A 22906-nucleotide genomic window follows, 5' to 3' on the forward strand; every position below is an offset into this window, starting at 1 on the left:
CACATAAGCTGATGTTAGGCGGGAAACACTACGCTTTTGAAGCCATCGTAAGTAGTGCCAGGACTGTATTTCACAAGGTTTGACATATTGCATGACCCACCACTAGCCACTGAGGAATAAACTGAGAAAAGAAACTCATGAATGTCTCCCTGTTTTGTACCCACTGTTCTGGAGTGACTCTGTGTGATTTATCAAAGTCAAGTAGAACAAAGTTTGGAAGGAGCCACTGGGATGATAAAAATTGTGGATTTGACTCTGTAGACAAAGAGAAAGAATTGCTTCAATAAAAGGTTTCCTTAAGAAAGGAGAGAGAGAGAGAGAGAGAGAGAGAGAGAGAGAGAGAGAGAGAGAGAGAGAGAGAGATTGCTTGAGAAAAGATTGGCAACAGGAATGAAGCACACTGGTTAATAGACTTATGGGAAGAAAGGGAGAAATTAGGAGAGATGGGAAGCAACAGAGTACCACCCTGTCTCTTCCATTACTCCTACAAGAGGGGGCCTAGTCTTACCAGTTGTTCCATGGCCCAGTGAACAAGGGGGCCCCCTCTTAGTCACCCACAGATTGAGCAGTGAGAATGGAAGTTCTCACCAGCACCCCTCATTGGCAGAACCTATGTAGCCCATTAGCATTAATGCTGCCTTGGGTCCTGCCTTCTGTCCCTTTCTTGCATACACTTCTGCTTGGTGCTCTTAGTTAATGGAATCACTGCTTTAACAGGAATTCTCACTAGTAAATACCTGACAAGAAAACACAAGCCTCTCTTTACTCATGCAGTATTTAATGTCCAAACATAAAACCAAACAGTATTTGCATGCTCAAATATTTGCTCTGTACTTCTGGTTTGTTTTATTTGTGGTATCCTATAGACTTCTTAGAATGTATTTTCCCCTGGATCTAATTGAAGGGACCAGTGAATAATGGAAAGCATAAATTTAATAAATTAAGAAACTTTTTCAAAATTAAATCATGTCCTCATTTTGTCTTTTTCAAATCTAATCCCCATAAGAATTACATCTGGTGAGGGTTCAATGTTCATCTTCTAGGGTCTCTCTCTCTGAAAATCAATGGAATAGAAAGAATGATGCCCTGAATTGAATTCAGCTTCCCTAAGGAGTTCTAATGTGTGTGGTCCCTGTTAGAAATGGGTCTGGAGTGCTAATAGGGACTAAAGGGTGAACTGTATGGTTCTATAGGTCACACTACAGCTTCCATGATGAGATTCTTCGTTAGTTTTGGTTTTGGTATTTCTTTTAAATTTCTCTGTTTTGCAGGGGATGTTGTAAAAGCAGGGGGCAAAAGCAAGGGGATAGGGAGATAAGTGGATCATAGTGCATGATGGGAAATCCACAAGGGACATATATACAGGAAAACACAGACATACACGCAGGAAAATCCCAATACACATAAAATAAATAAATTAATCATTAAAAAGAATCAATAAAGTTAAAAGAAAAATAATTTATGAAATATTTATATAATAAAAACTTTAAAATGAAAATTATGAAACATAAAAAAGTAATGGGTCTGGGGTCTGAAGAAAATGACCACAAATCCAAATATTTCTGTAAGGCAAGAAGTTTTTACTTCTGCAGATGGGTGCAGAGCTGTGCTTAAGCAAGCAAGCACAGCCACAGGGGCCTGTGCCTCACTCAGAGTGCTCAGAGCTTAGCCTCACATTTTTATGAGGTTAGCTAATTCAAAACAGCACTATAGACAAGCAAAAGGCAACTTTTGAGAACAGAATACAACCTTGAGCACACACTTGGCTGACTGAGGGAAGGACTTTTGCCAGATGGAGTCTTACAAATATCTTTGAAGATGGAAGTTTCTTTGTTCCATTTAACCCTCTGATAGTATATATTTTATATTATATATGTATTATATTTATATAAAATTTACATTCCCCACAGGCACTCTTTGAGAGAAATCCAGGATTTCTTTTTGCACTTGGACTACAGTACTATAAAAACGTATCAGAATTTGACCACATTTACCAAGATTTTGCTTCTCTCACTGCATCGAGGTGGCACCATTAGCTTAGCAATCAGGTTCACTGATGCTTAACCTCATATCTTGTGGAAAGTACAACAAAGAAGTGTGAGAGGCCACCAATGGCTAGCCTGCTTGCCCATGGGTGGCCACTGATCCCAGCAAGTTTGGTTTCATAAAAAGAACTCCACAATCAGGGATAACAAAAAATATGGTATTTGATGCTAGTTTCACATTAAGGTCCAGTGCACAAGTTTTCTTGTGGCAATGGTAGCTCTTAAATCCAGGGCAGATGGCTGGCTCAAGAACCAGATGTTAGAAGATTGAGACAATTTAGAGGGAAGTCACAAGAGGGCCATAGCAACCTTGGCTTCTCATTAATTCTGCAAGCGATAAACCCAAGGCTGACTTCCACTCCTCACCATAAATCCTTCTGCTCATTGGTGACATTCCTTGGTCCATTATAAATGGAAAGGGTTTGATTCCAGAGCCTTTAGGAAATCCCTATTGATCCTTGAAGATGCCACTCTAGTATTCAGTCTTTGATGAAGTCTCTCAAGATCCTCATTCCAGCATCCCTTCTGTGTAACAAAAAACATATTGCTGTGGTTATTTTCAATGTCTTGAGTTAGTCTATCAAGGAGAAGAGGGCTCATAAATCCCAGAGATAAAATGAAATTTTTGAGGCTCAGGATCTCTTGAAATTTCCAAGATTCACAAGGCACTTTCCCCATGATAAGTATTTTGAAAAATTCCCCAATAGTGGTAACTCCACTGCCACAATAAGTCAACTCAAGATGAATTAAAAGTCCAGATTTAATGAGCAAAGCATCCCTGGGCTATCTCATGGGAAGAGAAAAAACCATGTGGAATATCTATGGACTGGATGTTAAATACTCTATAGGCATGGTATTGAGGATCTCTTGAGGAGGAACAGCTGCTTGGTGGGCTTTCTTTGAGTGGGGTCTAGAGTGAGAGGAGTGGGGCTGAGTTCCCAGCCAAACATCTGGGCAGGGTTTAGAACGGGCCCCAATCTGGGCCTTCCCAACATCCCAACCTTTTTGGGTATATATGGGCACTGGTTCAAGTCTGGCTGCTTCCTGCTGACAAGGGATGACATGGAGAGAGGAGAGTTGGGAGTTGGTGAGTTCATACTGAGCAGGAGGTGTGGGTAAAGAAGTATTCAGTTAATTGCCATCCTGGAGACCTCAGGGATCTGTTTCTTGAGGAAGCAGACAAGGCAAGTTTCTAAGACAAAAAAATAAATTATTAACATTGGCCTTAGGAATGGGGCTAGCCATAGGAAGAGTGAAGACTGACAGAAAGAATGGAATGAAGGTGTGCCCTGGTTGTACAAAAGAGACAAGGGTGAATGAGCCAGACAAAAGAGCAGATATGCCCTTGAAAGTATGGAGAAATGTTACCAGCACTGATGTCCCAGAAGCTTGGGGGAGGTAGCATGCCAAATCAGGGATTGATGTGTTCCAGGAGTACCTGAGGCATCACATCTTTTGTTTCCCTGATGGTGGAGAGTGCCTCCATCCAGCCTGTAAAAGTATCAATAAGAGTTAAAAGATAACCAAGCTTTTTATGAGTGAGCATATGGTGAGATCAACCTGCCAGTTCTCACCTGGTTGGTGCCCTGAGAACTGGTGCAGAGGTTGGCATATCTGGAGGGCCCCCTGTAGGTTGGCCTTGGCACACATCTGGTAGGAGGAGTGGACCTGTCTATAGACTGATCCACCAGGCCAGATTCCTTGATATAGTAGCAGATCTCTTTCCCAGGAATGTGAAAGTATCTGTAAGACAACTAGAACAGATTTACATCATGGTGTCATAGCAAAAATCCTCTATGCAGTCCTAAAAGCTGGGACTAGTAAAATCCACAGAAATTTAAGAACTTCTGAAAACTGTTTGTAGTCAGTGTTTTATCAGTTTATTGAATCTCCAAAGTTATATCTGCAACCTGTTTTATCCTATACTATGAAGCCTGTGAATGAGGCAAACCTGTCTGTATTTTTAACAGGAAACTTAACTAGTGAGCTACCAATTAATGAGAAGCCAAGGTTGCTATGGCCCTCTTGTGCCTGGCTTTGTATTCCTGCCCCCTCCCTGTTTGTCGGTGGTTCCCTGTTCATCTGCCTGCTTCCCATTCTTTTGTTCTATCACTCTCCCAGCTTTTTTTTCTCTTAGTGGCACACTTTGACAAGGCCAGCCCAAGTGCCCACTTTGATCTGTTCCCTCTGTTCCCGACCATTTTCCTTACACTCTGCTACACCCTCCTCTCAATCCTCCACTTGCTGTTCCAGCTCGCTCAACCAGGCTTTCTTTCAACTGTGGGCAGCCTGTGCTGCTACTCTCTTTTTCAGTCCCTGCCTGCCCCAAGCACCTCTCCTCCAGGCTCAGATGCCTGAGGTGCTGCGGCTTGTAAACTTGTCACCCCACCCACCTCAGACCCTGCTGCCCGTGAGCCAGGAACCATGACCACCAGTTTTAAGTTGGTCATCTGACATGGTTTTCCTCAGAAAGTCTTATTTGTCTTCCTGTTTAAAGTCCCGTCTTCTTTGTGTGTGTGTGAATGGAAATGTGACTACTGTATGCTTGTTTCTGATTGGTCTTGCATGCGTGATTGTACATACATGTTCCGTGTATCTTGGTAACAACTAGCTGCCTGGGCTCAGATTTTCCCTCTGGGCTTTTCTGGCCCTGAATCTGATGCAATGACAGAGAAAGTTATTTTCTACTGTTCTACCTTATTAAACAAAAAACAGCTAAGAAATTGGGCATGGTTTAACATCTGTAAAGTTTATAATTCCAAATTGGAACTGCTCTGGAAAACAACGCATGGTCTGCCACTATCCTAATTAAGTACAGCCTGCCACTTGGGCAGCCACCATGTTGACTAAGGTTGAAAAAAAGGAGGTCATATGACTTTACCACCATCTTGAATGAGGGTGACCACATGGAGTGCTCCCACTAAGGAGACATTAAGTCTCTAATATATTTTAGCTATATGATAATTCCTGTCCTGTCCTAAAAACATGGTTTATAAAAGATAGGATTTAAAACAACACTGGTTTACTGAGGCATTAAAGCTACACCTCCATGCATTCATGTACAGGTGTGTAACTTACTAGCAGCCAAATTTTGTCACCTAAGAATAAACCCCTCAATATTAATTTTAAAAACACTAAATTGCTTGTAATGTTAAAACTTGGCTTTGCCTTATGATTATGCCTTAGGACCACAGCTGAAAGCTATAGACTAAGATATTCCATTTAATCTTCATGCTTTTACTAACATTGGTAAGCTATAGCTAATTGGGTAAACTATATGTCCAGGTTTAGCATATATATGCTTCCTCAAGGCTAAGCCTAAACAACATTTGTCTAGTTCAGATATACTTAACAGATAATTATATCCTAATCCTCAAGTGTTTCAGAGATCTGAGAATAAGGCATTTTAATTTAAAAAAAAAAAAAAAAAAAAAAAAGCTTCTTGTGATAGAGACATGCCAGCTCCTGGCAGCATCCTATACTTCCTCAAAGGAAGATGGAAGAACTTCCACCTGTTTTAAATGTCACAAAGCCAGCCACCAACTGGATAACTACTACACCTTAACTGATGCCAGAACCCTGTCCAGACTGTGTAAAAGCAGGACACTGGAAATTGATTGCCTCACTTTGCCAAGACAAGGTAGGTCACTCTCCCCAAATTCTTACCCCACGGGAAAGTCTGTCAGATCTTCTGGTCTTGGCAGCTGAAGACTGGCATTGCCTTTGGGACCTCTGTTCCTGACAACCATGGAGAAATCTGGGATAGTTGCCTAGGTAGCTGGAAAGCTGTCTCACTTCTGCTTACTCAGATCTGATGGCATTTGATGACTAGGGTACTGATAGCCTTATCAGGTTAACAGCTCTCCCCCAACCCCCAAGGCTACACCATGCCATGTGGTCTTGGAAAGACTAATTCTACCCAGGCTCAGCACCAGATGATAAGTATTTTGAAAAATCCTATAATAGTGGGTAACTCCGCCATGCAGTAAGCCAAATCAAACCAAATTAAAAGTCCAGATTTAATGACCAAAGCATACCTGGGTGATCTCAGGGGAAGAGGAGAGACCATGTGGAAGGTCTATAAATCAGACTTTAAAGGGGGTGGTCTTGAGGAGCTCCAGGGAGGAGCTGCTGCTTGGTGGGCTTTCTTTAGGCAGGGTCTGGAATGAGAGGAGTGGACCTGAGTTCCCAGCTGAACATCTGGGTGGGGTTGGGAATGGGGCCCAATCTGGGCCTCCCCAACATCCCACAGTTACACAGAGCTGTAAAAATTGCTGGAGAGAGGAGACCTCTTGTTGGCCCAGTTGTTGGAAAGTAGTGTCGGGAGTTGGAAGGAGTTAGTTCTATAACTCACCACTCATGCTTGGATGAGCTTGTCAGTGATGTAGCCGCCTCCACATCATCCTTTCTCCTGCAAGCCACCACTCAACCACATTCCTGTGAGCAGCTTCAGTCCTCTCCTTGCCTCACCAGGCTAGACTGGGAGGAAATGGTTTCTTTGGTCTGCCATCAGCAATTTCTCTGCAGTAATCTGTCTGCACAGTGATATAGTATGTACCCTAATAAACCTGCCTGAGGATCAGAGGACAGAGCCAGATACTAGATTAGATATAGGTGTTAGGTAGCGGTGGCACACATGCCTATAATCCTATCATTGGGAGGCAGAGATTTGTCTGGATCTCTGTGAGTTCAAGGCCACACTGGGATCAGAGCCAGACAATAGTGGCACACAACTTTAATCCCAGCACTTAAGATCTCAAACCTTTGCTTGGGAAGCACACACACCTTTAATCCCAGGAAGTTATGTCTGGGCAGAGAAAGGTATATAAGGTGTGAGGAAACAGGAATTCACTCTCTTTAGGCTGAAGATATCATAGAAGTAAGAACTAGTGACTGGCTGCTCTGCTTCTCTGATCTTTCAGCTTTCACCCTGATATCTGGCTCTGGAATTTTTTTTTAATATTTTTTAATTTAAATATATTTATTTATTTATTTATTTTCATTTTACATATCAACCCCAGATCCCCCTCCCTCCCCTTCTTTTGCCTCCTCCCCTCCCTCACACTCTACCCGCACCCACTCTTCAGTGGGTAAGGCCATTCCCTGTGGTAGGATACCTTGCTCAGCCTTGATACAATGGGGAGGGGCTAGGCTCTCCTTCAACTTGGTATGTCTCTGGGATTTTTATTAAAAGACCTTCTAAATTTCAAACAATACATCTGGAATGGCATTTGTTCACATGTACACTGTAAAAGTCATTCAACAGCCACACATGCACACACACAGTTTTAGCATAGCCTGGGAAAATTTCACCCAGTTATTATTTTCCCCCACTAAGTTCCCCAGAGCACTCTTTCTGTATCTTCTCATCCCTGTCTCACAATGAAAGTATCTAGCAGGTGACAAACCCTCAATAAATATTTATGAAAGATCTAAAAATATATACATTTTAATTAAATATTATTTTTGAATATTTAACTTTATTGAATAAATTGTTGCAAATAATAATCACGTGCATTTAAAACAAAAGTTAAAAATATATTTAAACATATATCATTTTCAACATTTATGAAAGGAAGAGGTTGAATTTTATCATCTCATAATTGCTTTGAGATCTAAACTTCTGAGATATTCTATTGATATCATTCAAAAGGGAAGAGATTTATGCACATATATACATGTATGTAAGTACATATGCTGACAGATATAATGGTTTTGGCTTGTTCTTCTTAAGCTCTAATATGCATGCTGCTTGTGTTAAAGAGGGACTTTCCTGCAATTGTATAGGTCTTAGAGATGTATTTTCAACAGCGCCAAGCCATAATTATGTATTTGGTGATGAGCAACACTAGGTGTAGCATAAATTGAAAAGTTGGAGCTAGATCCCATCCATCCCTAACTGAAACTGTGTCATTCGTTTTAAGAAAGATGACCTTGTACCTCATGCCAGATTCTACACTGATATTTAGTGAGATGCTGGGCATCATCTTAATGTTTAAGACTTAATTGTGTCTGTAATAGAGACAGAATGATGGGACTATGTGAAATGAACACATGAAGAAATAAAAAATTTACTGTTGTTCATCGAAGGACCTCACATAAATCCTTTCATCACATGGCTGCCTGATCCTCATCACACTACACTGAAAACATGAAACATGTGGACCACTTCAGATGACATATGATGTAAGAATGACAAGTCAACTTGTGAACTGAAAATTAGTACAGGTGTAAATGCCGGGGGAGAAAATGACAAAACACTGTAGTTATAGGATAGAGGGCTCCTCTCCTGGCACGAAGATGTTAGCTCCAAGCAAGCCAGCTGTGGCTTTTCAATGATGGGTGTCTAATAGACAGGGAGGGGATTGTTGGAATCTGAGGATCCCCTCAACCTAAAATAATTTTACATAATCATTTTGTAATTTAAGTCAGTTCCAGCAAAGGAAAAAAAATGGGGATCAGAGTTTTAAAAAAATCAAAATGAACAATGTTTGCTGAGAATCTGATAATTAGGAGTCTCATTCTCTATTAAGGAGGGAAGGAAAGGAATTAAAGAGGTTCAAAGTCCTTAGTGTGTGCCACATGCTCTGGATGGTCTGAGTCTTACATAGCCATTGGCCCCCTTCCCAGTGTTACAGCCTCATTTTAAACATAGGTAGCCCCTGACTTCTGAAACCTTCAAGAGTCAGAACATTCAAGACAGACTTAGGTCGGGCAGAACTGGAATTTAAAGACATGGTAGATGTTCTTGTAGGTGGGGACAGGGATAGGGGGGTGTCCAAACAGCTTGACCACACAACTGCCATGACAGGCTTAGAGGCCCAGACAGAACTTCTGTGACAGGTTTACTGGCAGGTAACACCGGATCCAGAAAAAGCTATAAGCTGACCCTACTCAGGGAGGGCCTGCATTTGAGGGAAAACACCTGACATTCCAAACATTCTCTACACCCCTAGACAAATGTCAGCCAATCAGGGTCCTCAACCCTGGAAGTCCCCTCACCCCAACCTCTGCTATGGTAAAAACCCCACCCTGCCTGGGCTCGAGGCTCTCTGCTCTCACCACTGTATCCAACAGTGATCCGAGCTTGAAAATAAAGGCTCTTTGTAGGGATTAGGTGGTCTTTTGGGGTCCCCATGATCTGGGCATAACATTCTAACTCTGGTCAGTACCTCCCTGCCCCCCTTACCTTGAAAGAAACTCTGAATTTGAGTTTTCTCCTGTGGAAACTATATCATAAATAACAAGTCAGGACAAGATGAAGCATTGTGCCAAAACCAGATTCTAGATTTAATATTAAAAAATAAGCCATAGGACTGAAGCTGTCTGTCATGCTGTAACCAGTCCCATAGAAGAGTTCTCTTATTTCTCCTTGATCCATCCAGGGACATATGGTGTATGTCTTCCCTTTTGCTTTATGGTACATTTGAAGCAGAATGCTTTTCACACCAGATAGTTCAAAGCTCAGAGCCCTGGCATCCTGTCCCTGGACACTTCTTATCTTGAAAAGTGGTTTCTTAGGTTCTATATTGTTCACTGAATAGTGAAAATTCAATTGGGCCCTGAGCTCTTGTTAAGTAAGTTAACCCAGAGGGGAAACTAAATTTGGGATCTTGAACGATTGTGTTAGTTGCTTTTCTGTTGCTGGGTTACCATGACCAAGGCAACTTATAGAAGAAAGAGTTTATTTAAGCTTGTGGTTTCAAAGAGATAAGAATCCACCCATCAAGTGGCAGGCACAGCTGCAGAAGCAGGAAGTTAACAGTTCATGCCCTCAATTACAACTGCAAATCAAAGAGAATGGAGGGAAGTGGAGTGGCATTATTCATCTCAGAGCCCACCCAGGGTGACATAGTTCCTCCAAGACTACACCACCCAAATCTCTCTAAATAGCATCACCAACTAGGGGACAAGTATTCAAGTACCTGACTGTATGAAAATTTTTTTCATTCAAATGACAATAGCGATTTAACACTCAGACTTTAGTTACCTTAGCATTCATCCTATTACAGATATCTAAAGAAAACAAGATAGAAACCCTAGCCTATTGGTTTAATTAATAACTCATTATGCTATAAAATCACTTTAATATTTTATTATATGCATTTACTGACTATATTACCTAGTATTTGTTAGTGCTGAATCTAATGCATCTCCTATTTGTATACAAATTTAAAAAATCAAGAGAGGTGTGTATAATTTCAGTCTGTTTCCCACACTTGGAAAAGTCCAATTATTTCTTTAATTATAATTTCTTGTGTTAGGATTTTTTAAAAGAGCTTAGTAATAAAAAGTAAAAGAATCAACAAACTTGGCAATGTTCCATCATTATAGGCTTTCCTAGTAGAAAGCTAATTCAATATATTTTTTAACATTCATAATTTCCCATAACATAAGAATAAAAGTAAACTAAAACCATTATTCTACAATAATTAGTCTTAATATGTATAGGCATTTTCAATATGATGTAAAGAAGATTAAATACTAAAAATCACTACAAATTCTGTTATTTTATTTTTTTAATATTCACACAATATATTTGATCATATTCTTTCACCTCCCCTAACACCTCCCATATCTTCTGTCATCCTGAGACTTAGCCATCCAATTTCATTTTCTTTCTCTCTCTCTTAAAACAAACAAACAAAAAAATCCCAAAACCAAATTATACACACACACATACACATACACACACACATACACATACACACACACACACACACACACACACACACACACACACACACACACACACACACACACACACACACACACACACACACACACACACACACACACACACACACACATACATACACACACACACACACACACACACATACACACACACACACACACACACACACACACACACACACACACACACACACACACCATGGAATTTTGTGTTGGCCAACTGCCCTGGAGTATGGATGATATGCCCAGAGCCACTGTATTAAAGAAAACTGATTTTCTGTATCCCAGCAGCTATCAACTACAGAGTTAAAGATGGGCTCTGTATCCACCGCCCCTTTTCTGTGTTGGGATTTTGTTGTGAATTCTGTTTTTTAAACATAGCTTATAATACGGCATTTTCATGAAAACCATTCAAGAACTGTATAAGTCAAATACTTTTGAGAAATTAGCATTTCCTTGATATTAAAGTGATTTGAAAATTTACACTTCATTTGATAAATCAGAAGATATTTAAAACTCTTTTCAGGATTACCACAATAATCCACACTTGATAGGATTTGTTTTGTTACTAACATACAGCTATTTTGTTAAGAAAAACTAATACACTAATGAGAAAATTCATAACTAAAGCTTTACTAGTAGGCTAGATCAAGTTGAAGATACAGTATTAATATTTATAGATAAAGTAGAGGAAATGGACTATTCAATAAAAGAAAATGAAAGTTTTTGAATAAAGTGAATGAAAGGAACTTTGAAACTACATAGAAAATATCAAATCTATGAACTACAAGGCATAGATGGATTCCAGGTAAATGGGTCATTCCCCAGGATCATAGAAGTAAACGCCCCTAACTCAGAGACACACACACCCATGCAGACAACAAGAAGCACACAGAGCACCAAATAGACTGGGAAAGAAACTCCCCATAGCGTCTCATAGTTAAAATATCAAGTATACAAAATGAAAGGGGAGTATGGAATGCTAGAAAAGGAAATTCACAAGTCACACATAAAGGCAAAACCATCAGAATAGCAACTAACTTCTTAGTAGACACTCTAGAAGCCAGAAGAACCTGGAGTAATGCACCCCAAGTTTTACAAGACCAAAGAGGCCAAGATGACTTTACCCAGGAAAACTATCGAGTACAGTTGAAGTGAAAAGAATGACTTCCCATGGTAAAGCAGACTAAAAGATCTCACGTCCACCAAGCATCCCCAACAGAACCCTTCAGACTAAAGGGAGGGGGATAAGCAGAGCCAAGAGGGTGCAGAAAGAAAACAAGCAAAGCTATAATTACTGCTACACAGAAAAGAACCAAGAACAAAAGCAACAATGAAATGACAGCAACAATAAATATTAATGGCCTAAACCCCACAATCAAAGGCTTAAGTTAGTTGAACAGATCAAGACACAAAATCCAACTGGGAACACACCAGCTGAGCAGGCCAGGAAAATAGGTGAGCTAACTAAAGATCTTCACCACTCCCTCCTCCCCTCCAAATCCAGTCCCCATTCTCATCCCTAGCATGGCAACAGAACACTAGCTGAAGCCTTCCTTTCCCTACCCCTACCCGTATTCCCCTAGGGATATCACAGACCATCCCTTCTAACCTCGCTGTCCTGACTCATCAGCCTCCAAATCCAGCAGGCATCAACTGGGTAGGCTGCCTGCAGATATTCTCTTCTCTCTCTTTCCCCCAGATCCAATCCCCCAGTCTCATCTCCAGTTTTGCAGTAGAACATCTGTGGTAGCCTTTCCTATCCCCCCCATTCCAATCTCCTGTGGATCCCACAAACTTTCTTTCTAACCTCCTTCTCCCAATTCATTGCTTTGTCCCAGGCCCCAGTTGACTGATGACTGGCTGATCTGCACCTCCTTCTCCTCCAGAACCAATCTTCTTGATCTTATCCAACTCTGTTGCAGGAAACCTGCTGTGGTCTCCCTTTCCTCTTTGACACCATCCTCAACAGATCATAAAGACCTTCTGCCCCAACCTTCCTTCCTTAATTCATCCCAGTATCCCAGCCTCCAACACCAACAGGCATTCCTTGGGAACACACTAGCTGAGAAGGCTACGGAAATTAGTAAGCAAACTGAACACCTTCACCACTCCCTCACCATTCCAAACCCAATCACCCAGTCTCATCCCTATCTCTGCAACAGAACACATGCTACAAATGTTCTTCCCCCTTTGCCTATATGTCCAGTGGATCCCAGACTTTCCCCTCCTATTCTCCTTCTCCCTACATGTTGCTTCATGCCAGCCCCCAACTCCAAAAGGCATCCCACACTAACTCATAGACTACTTCTGCCAGGGAGGCAGGGAGGCTTGCTGTAGATATTCTTTCCCTCTAGTCCTCTAGAACCAACCCCCAGTCACATCCCTAGTCTATAACAGACCATCTGGGGTGATCTCTCTTCAAATGCTTTCACCTATTTTAAGAAAAATAAATAAGAAGATCCTGGTTGAACACTTTACTTTTTTCCCTCCTATGAATACCTTCAGACCTCTAGCCTATCAGCATTTCTAAGTGTCAGCTCCCAGTATCCAGAAACACATTCTACCAGAAACACCCAGTGGCCATAAATCAGACCAAAGCAAAAGTAGTATCAGGTCCAAAGCAAATTTCCTACCTGGCAACACACAGCCATCACACTCTCCAAAAATTCAGAGAGGAAACAAAAACCAAGGAACAAAAATGTGCCCAACAAAGACAAATCCAAAAAGCAGCACCTAGACCTAAAATCAACCCAATCCCAGATGCCTAGACACTAGGGTAAAAGCACAGTAACAGTCGGGACAGTATTCTGCCACTAGAGTTCAGTTATCCTACCACAGCAAGTCCTGAATATTTCAACATAGATGGAACACACGCATACACCACCACTACCACCACCACCATCAACAACAATAACAACAACAAAATAACAGGAGTCAAAAGTCATTGGTCATTTATATCTCTCAATATCTATAGTATCAATTCCCCAATAAAAAGACACAGACTAAAAGAATGGATTCAAATACAGAATCCATCTTTCTGTTGCATTCAACAAAAATACCTTGACATCAAGGATAGACATCGCCTCAGGGTAAAGGGTTGGAAAAAGATATCCAAAGAAAACAGACCTAAGAAGCAAGTTGGTACAGCCATTTTAAAGATTTATTTATTTATTACACATACAATGTTCTGTCTACATGCCAGAAGAGGGCACCAGATCTCATTACAGATGGTTGTGAGCCACCATGTGGTTGCTGGGGATTGAACTCGGGACCTCTGGAAGAACAGCCAGTGTTCTTAACCTCTGAGCCACCTCTCCAGCCTGGTACAGCCATTTTAATATCTAACAAACTAAACTTCAAACCGAAACTGATCAAAAGAGATGAGAAAGGACACAACATACTCATCAAAGGAAAAATCCACCAATGACATTTCAGCTCTTAACATCTATGCCTCAAATATAAGGGCAACAAGTTTGTAACAGAAACACTCCAAGAGCTGAAATCACATATTGGCTCACCCAACTGGTAGGGGGAGAGTTTGATACCCCACTCTCACCAATGGACAGGTCATTCAGACTAAAACAAAACAGAGAAATACTGGGGCTAACAGATGTTATAAATCAAGTGGACCTAAAAATATCTGCAGAACATTCCCCCTAAACACAAAATAGAAATATACTTTCTTCATTGTACCTCATGGAACTTTTTCCAAAAATGATCACACACTCAGACACAAAGTAAGTCACAACAAATACAAGAAAACTGAAATAACTCCCTGCATTCTATCAGACCACCAAGGATTAAAGCTGGATATCAGCAACAGAAAGCTTACAAACTTGTGGAAACTGAGCAAATCTCTACTGAATGAAAAAAAGGTCAAGACAGAAATAAGAAAAAAATTAAAGACTTCTAGAATTCAATGAAAATAAATTCCCCAATAATACCCAAACTTATGAAACAAATTATGCAAGTGGCACTAAGAGGAAAGTTCTTAGCACTAAGTGCCTACATTAAAAAAATTTAAAAATGATAAAAATAAAAATAAAAATAAAAATGGAGTCTTACTAGCAACTTAACAGTGCACCTGAAAGCTTTAGAACAAAAAGAAGTAAGCACACCCAAGAGAAATAAATGGCAGGAAATAATCAAACTCAGGGCTGAAATCAATAAAACAGAAACAAAAAGGACAATAAAAAAATGAATGAAACAAAGAGTTGGTTCTTTGAGAAAATCAATAAGCTAGAAAAACCCTTAATTAAACTAACTAAAAGATGAAGGGAGAATATCCAAATTAATAAACTCAGAAATGAAAGGGGGAATATAACAACAGACAAATTCAGAGGAAATCAAGAGAATCATAAGGACATACTTTGAAAACCTCTACTCTACCAACTGGAAAATCTAAAAGAAATGGATGATTTTCTTGACAGATACAACTTACTAAAGTTATATCAAGATCAGCTAAACAATCTAAATAGACCTATAGCTTCTAGTGAAATAAAAGTAGTCATTAAAAGTCTCCCAACCAAAGAAAGTCCAGGACCAGATGGCTTCAGTGCAGAATTCTACCAGAATTTGAAAGAAGAGTTAACACCAATACTCCTCAAATTATTCCACAAAATAGAAACAGAAGGAACATTGCCAAATTCATTTTATGAGGCTGTAGTTACCCTGATACCCAAACCACATAAAGACTCAACAAAGAAAGAGAATTGCAGACCAAGTTTCCTCATGAACACAGATGCAAAAATTCTCAACAAAATACTTGCAAATAGAATCCAAGAACACATCAAAATGATCATGCACCATGATCAAGTAGGTTTCATCCCAGAGATGCAGGGATGGCTCAAAATATGAAAATCAGTCAATGTAATTCACCATATAAACAAACTGAAAGAAAAATTGCAGAAAGAGCCTTTGAAAAAGCCCAACACCCCTTCATGATAAAAGTCATGGGGAGGGCTGGAGAGATGGCTCAGAGGTTAAAAGCACTCTTCCAGAGATCCTGAGTTGAACTCCCCAAGTCCACATGATGGCTCACAACCATCTATAAGGAGATAGGTGCTGCCTTCTGGCCTGCGGGCACATATACAGGCAGAACACTATATACATAATAAATAAATATTAAAAGAAAAAAAACAAAAATATAATAATAATAATAGTAATAATAATAGTAATAATAACAATAATAATGCAGAAAATAATTTTTAAAAGTCATGGAGAGATTAGGGATACATGGGACATATCCAAATATAATAAAGGCAATATATAGCAACCTGATAGCCATCATTAAATTAAATGGAGAGAAACTTACAGCAATTCCAGAAATCAGGGACAAGACAAGGCTGTCCATGCTCTCTGTATCTATTCAATATAGTACTTGAAGTTTTAGCTAGAGCAATAAGACAACTGAAGGAGATCAAGGGGATACAAATTAGAAAAGAAGAAGTCAACACATTGATATTTGCAGATGAAATGATAGTATATGTAAGCAACTGCAAAAATTCAAACAGGGAACTCTTACACTGATAAACATCTTCAACAAAGTAACTGAATACAAAATTAATTTAAAAAAATCAGTATCCCTCCTATATACAAATGATAAATGGGTTGAGAAAGAAATCAGCGAAACAACACTCTTCACAATAGGAACAAACAATATAAAATATCTCAGGGTAACTCTAACCAAGCAGGTGAAAGGTATGTATGATGAGAACTTCAAGTTTTTGAAGAAAGAAACTGGAGAAGGTATCAGAAGATGGAAAGATCTCCCACACCCACAGATCATTAGTATTAACATAGTAAAAATGACCATCCTACCAAAAAAAGCAACCTACAAATTCAAAACATTCCCCACCAGAATTCCAACACTGTGGTGGGTAGCCATTCCAGCTTTGATCTGGAAGTTCCAGCCCCCACCTGAAGCTTCGGTAACTGTCACACCTACAAGGTGGGGCTGAGAGAGGACCTTGAACACCTGAGATCAGGATGTGCTGGCTTTCTTGGTTCTTGGACCCTGGACGCTGGAGGTAGACCCAGTACAGTTCTCCAGAGAACACTGCCGGACTGAGCTACACCTTTCCCAAACCCTGTCACCTATCCCTTCACTTGTAAGTTACACCACAAAATAAACCTCCCTTTTAACTTAGTGGAGTAGCCTTAATAATTTCATCAATACAACAAAATTTTTTACAGACCTTGAAAGGACAATTCTCAACTTCATATGGAAGTTAAGAAAAAAACCCATGATAGCTAAAACAATCTTGAACAATAAAAGAGCTGCTGGAGGTCTCACTATCCCTGATTTCAAGTTGTACTATAGAGCTATAGCAATAAAAACTACATGGTATTAACATAAAAACAGACATGTTGATCAATAGAATTGAATTGAAGACCCACCCCCAGACATAAATTCACACACCTATGAACACTTGGTTTTTAGTTTTTTTAAAAGCCAGAAAAACACACTTAAAAAAGAAAGCATTTTCTTTTTTTTTTAATTATTAAAATTTTGCTCGAACCCCACACTTCAGCCATGGGTTCCCCTGTCCTCCCCCATCCCGACCCCACTCCCACCTTCCCCTCATCCCCTCCCCTCCATCCCCATCTCCTCCAAGGCCAAGACTCCCTTGGGGATTCATCTAAACCTGGTGGATTCAGTACAGGCAGGTCCAGTTCCCTCCTTCCAGGCTGAGCAAAGTGTCCCTGTGTAAGCACAAGGTTCCAAACAGCCAGCTCATGCACTAAGGACAGGTCCCAGTCCCACAAACTGGATGCCTCTCAAACAGTTCAAGCTATTCAATTGTCTCACTTATCCAGAGGGCCTGATCCAGCTGGGGGCTCCACAGCCTTTGGTTCATAATTCATGTGCTTCCATTCACTTGGCTATTTGTCCCTGTGCTTTTTGCAATCTTGGTCTCAACAATTTATGCTCTTACAGTCCCTCCTCTTTCTTGACAGTTGGACACCTGGAGCTCCACCTGGGGCCTGGCTGAGGATCTCTGTAACCACTTCCATCAGTTATTGGCCAAGAGTTCCAGCACGACTGTTAGGGTGATTAGCCATCTGATCACCAGACTAGGTCAGATCAGGCTTTCTCTCGACCATTGCCAGCAGTCTAAAGAGGATGTATCATTGTGGATTTCAGGGGACCTCTCCAGCACTCTGCCTATTCCTGTTCTCATGTGCTCTTCATTTATCATGGTCTATTATGCCTTGTTCTCCCTTTCTGTTCTTGATCCAGCTGGGATCTCCTACTCCCCTAAGCTTTCTTTCCCACAAATCTTGCCCTTCATTACTCCCACTGTCATCCAAGTTGTTCATGTAGATTTCATCCATTTCTCTGTCATTGGGTGATCCCTGTGTCTTTCCTAGGGTCCTGTTTTCAAGGTAACCTTCCTGGAGATGTGTAGCAGTCTAGTCATCTTTGTTTTACATCTAGTATCTTCCTATGAGTGAGTACATACCATGTTTGTCCTTCTGAGTCTGGGTTACCTCACTCAGGATGATTTTTTCTACATCCATCCATTTTCCTGCAAACCTCATGATGTCATTGTTTTTCTCTGCTGAGTAGTACTCCATTGTATATATGTACTACATTTTCTTAATCCATTCTTCAGTTGAAGGGTATCCAGGTTGTTTCCAGGTTCTGGTTATTACAAACAATGCTGATATGAACATAGCTGAGCAAATGCCCTGTGGTATGATTGAGCATTCCTTGGGTATATGCCCAAGAGTGCTATAGCTGGGTCTTGGGGGAGATGGATTCCCAATTTTCTAAGGAAGTGCCATATTGATTTCCAAAGTGGCTGTACAAGCTTGCATTCTCACCAGCAGTGGAGGAGAGTTCCCCTTGCTCCACATCCTCTCCAGCATAAGCTGTCTTCTGTGTTTTTGATCTTAGCCATTCTAACAGGTATAATGTGGTATCTCAGAGTGATTTTGATTTGCATTTCCCAGATAACTAAGGATGTTGAGCAATTCCTTAAATGTCTTTCAGCCATTTGAATTTCCTCTGTTGAGAATTCTCTGTTTAGTTCTATAGCCCATTTCTTAATTAGACTGTTGGGCATTTTGTTGTCTAATTTCTTGAGTTCTTTATATATTCTGGATATCAGCCCTCTGTCAGATGTGGGGTTGGTGAAGACCTTTTCCCATCTGTAGGCTGTCACTTTGTCTTGTTGACTGTGTCCTTTGCTCTACGAAAGCTTCTCAGTTTCAACAGGTCCCATTGATTGGTTGTTTCTCTCAGTGTCTGTGCTACTGGTGTTATATTTAGAAATTGATCTCCAGTGCCAATGTGTTCAAAAGTACTTCCTACTTTCTCTTCTATCAGGTTCAGAGTAACTGGATTTATGTTGAGGTCTTTGATCCACTTGGACTTAAGTTTTGTGCATGGTGATAGATATGGATCTATTTGCAGCCTTCCACACATTGACATCCAGTTATGCCAGCACCATTTGTTGAAGATGCTTTCTTTTTTCCATTGTACATTTTTGGCTTCTTTGTCAAAAATTATATGTTCATAGGTGTGCGGGTTAATGTCAGGGTCTTCAATTCGATTCCATTGGTCCACATGTCAGTTTTTATGCCAGTACCAAGCTGTTTTTATTATGGTAGCTCTATAGTAGGGCTTAAAGTCGGGGACCGTGATGCCTCCAGAGGTTGTTTTATTGTACAGGATTCTTTTGGTTATCCTGGGTTTTTTGTTTTTCCATATGAAGTTGAGTATTATTCTTTCCAGATCTGTGAAGAATTGTGTTGGTAATTTGATAGGGATTGCATTGAATCTGTAGATTGCTTTTGGTAAGATCGCCATTTTTACTATGTTAATCCTGCCTCTCCATGAACATGGGAGGTCTTTCCATTTTCTGACATCTTCTTCAATTTTTTTTTTCAGGGACTTAAAGTTCTTGTCATATAGGTCCTTCACTTGCTTAGTTAGAGTAACCCCAAGGTATTTTATATCATTTGTGGCTATTGTAAAGGGTCATGTATCTCTGATTTCCTTCTCAGCCTGTCTATTGTATGTAGGAGGGCTACTGATTTGTTTGAGTTGATCCTGTATCCTGCTATGTTGCTGAAGGTTTTTATTAGCTGTATTAGTTCCTTGGTTGAATTTTTGGAGTCACTCATGTATACTATCATGTCATCTGCAAATAGGGAAAGCTTGACTTCTTCCTTTCCAATCTATATCCCCTTAATCTCCTTATGTTGTCTTATAGCTCTGGCTAGAACTTCAAGTACTATATTGAAAAAATATGGGGAGAGGGGACAGCCTTGCCTTGTTCCTGATTTTAGTGGTATTGCTTTGAGTTTCACTCCATTTCATTTGATGTTGGCTGTTGGCTTGCTGTAAATTGCCTTTATTATGTTTAGGTATGTTCCCTGTATTCCTGATCACTCCAAGACCTTTATCATGAAGGGGTCTTGTATTTTGTCAAATGCCTTTTCTGCATCTAGAGAGATGATCATGTGGTTTTTTCTTTGAGTTTGTTTATATGGTGTATTACATTGATGGACTTTCGTTTATGTTGAACCACCCTTGCATCCCTGGGATGAAGCCTACTTGATCATGGTGGATAATTGTTTTGATGTTTTCTTGGAGTTTGTTTGCCAGAATTTTATTGAGTATTTTTGCATCAATGTTCATGAGGGAGATCGGTCTGTAGTTCTCTTTCTTTGTTGCATCTTTCTTTGGTTTACGAATCAGGGTAATTGTAGCCTTATAGAAGGAGTTTGGTAATATTCCTTCTGTTTCTATTATGTGGAACAATTTAAAGAGTATTGGTATTAAGTCTTCTTTGAAGATCTGGTAGAACTCTGCAGTGAAAACATCTGGTCTGGGCTTTTTTTTGGTTTGGAGACTTTTAATGACTGATTCTATTTCCTTAGGGGTTATTGGACTATTTAAATGGTTTATCTGGTCTTGATTTAACTTAGGTATGTGGTACCTATCCAGAAAATTATCCATTTCTTTTAGATTTTCCAGTTTTGTGGAGTAGAGGTTTTTGAAGTATGACCTGATGATTCTCTGGATTTCCTCATTATCTGTTGTTATGTCCCCCTTTTCATTTCTGATTTTGTTAATTTGGATGCTCTCTCTCTGTCTTTTGGTTAGTTTGGTTAAGGGCTTGTCTATTTTGTTGATCTTCTCAAAGAACCAACTCTTTGTTTCATTAATCCTTTGTATTGTTCTCTTTGTTTCTATTTTATTGATTTCAGCTCTCAATTTGATAATTTCCTGGCGTCTGTTCCTCCTGGGAGACTTTGCTTCTTCCTGTTCAAGGGCTTCTAGATGTGCTGTCAAGTCACTAGCATGAGACTTCTCCAGCTTCTTTATGTGGGCATTTAGTGCTATGAATTTCCCTCTTAGCACTGCTTTCATAGTGTCCCATAAGTTTGGGTATGTGGTGTATTCATTTTCATTGATCTCTAGGAAGTCTTTAATATCTTTCTTTATTTCTCCCTTAACCCATTGGTGATTCAGGTGAGCATTATTCAGTTTCCATGAGATTGTAGGATTTCTGTAGTTTTTTCTGTTGTTGAAATCTAACTTTAAACCATGGTGGTCTGATAGAACACAGAAGGTTATTCCAATTGTTTTGTATCTGTTGAGATTTGCTTTGTGGACAAGTATGTGGCCGATTTTAGAGAAGGTTCCATGGGGTGCTGAGAAGAAGGTATATTCTTTTTTTTCAGGTGGAGTGTTCTGCAGATCGAGTAAGTCCATTTGAGCAATAACATCAGTTAAGACCATTATGTCTCTGTTAAGTTTCAATTTGGCCGACCTGTCCATAGGTGAAAGTGGGGTGTTGAAGTCTCCCACTATTAATGTGTGGTGTTTTATATGTGATTTAAGCTTTAGTAAAGTTTCTTTTATATATGTGGGTGCCCTTGTGTTTGGGGCATAAATGTTCAGAATTAAGACTTCATCTTGGTGGATCTTTCCTGCGATGAGTATGTAATGTCCTTCATCATCTCTTTTGATTGATTTTAGTTTGAAGTCTATTTTGGTGGATATTAAGATGGCTACACCAGCTTGCTTCTTAAAACCATTTGATTGGAAAGTTTTTTTTTCCCAGCCTTTTATTCTTAGGAGGTGTCTGTCTTTGAATTTGAGGTGTGTTTCTTGTATGCAGCAGAACGATGGGTCCTGTTTTCGTATACATTCTCTTAGTCTGTGTCTTTTTATAGGTGAATTAAGTCCATTGATATTAAGGGATATTAATGACCAGTGATTGTTTGTTCCTGTTGTTATTTTTATTTTTTGGTGGTAGTGTGTGTGTACTTTTCTTCTTTGGGTCATGACTTTGTTGGTTTTAGTGTTTTCTTTGACTGATGAATCTACTTCTTCTAACATATCCCAGTGGTGGGACTTTGCTGTAGTTGGTGGAATTGCTGGCCTAGGGGTTCCTGTCAAGATCCCTAAACAATCCAAGCTGATGCTAGACTGAATGTTGCCCTCTGAAAACTGACAGCAGGGCTCCAGTGCCAAGAACAACACCCACACAGCTCATTGAGCATAAAGAGGTTGAGCTAGTGTCTGCATGGTGACCTCACTACTATGTTATAGTCTCTTTGACCCAAGATGATTCTCTGCAGGCTAAGGAAAGAGAAACCTGGGCACCAACCCAGCCACAAAACTCCACAGAAATCTGTCCTGCCTGCAAGATGTGCTGGGGCAATGGTGATACAGAATTTGTGGGAGTGGCCAACCAATGTTTGGGTTAACTGAAGGCCTATGCCACAAGAGGGACTCTATGCTTTACAGTGCCTGTATGGCCAGGAATAACCAGCAGTTGGTTGGCCAAAAGACTGAGGGTAGAACCAAACATGATGGAAAAAAAATACTGAAATGATTCATAATGTTATGCTATCTTCAAGACTGGTGCCTTGTCCAGGCATCATCAGACACTTCCTCTGGCAGCAGATGGAAGGGGTACAGAAACCCATAGCTAGAAATTATGTGGAGAAAGTATCTAAATTGGAGGTCTACATTGGGTCCCTTCCCTAGGAGATCAAGGAACTATGGTGATATTTTATTTGCACTGAAATGTGATTTTATTTGTATGTTAGTAAATAAAGTTGCCTGGAGGTCAGAGCTAATAGCAAGCCATAGCAGAAGCCAGGTGGTGGTGGCACAAACCTTTAATCCTGAT

The sequence above is a fragment of the Onychomys torridus genome, chromosome 6, assembly GCF_903995425.1.
Source record: "Onychomys torridus chromosome 6, mOncTor1.1, whole genome shotgun sequence".
NCBI classification, from domain to species: domain Eukaryota; kingdom Metazoa; phylum Chordata; class Mammalia; order Rodentia; family Cricetidae; genus Onychomys; species Onychomys torridus.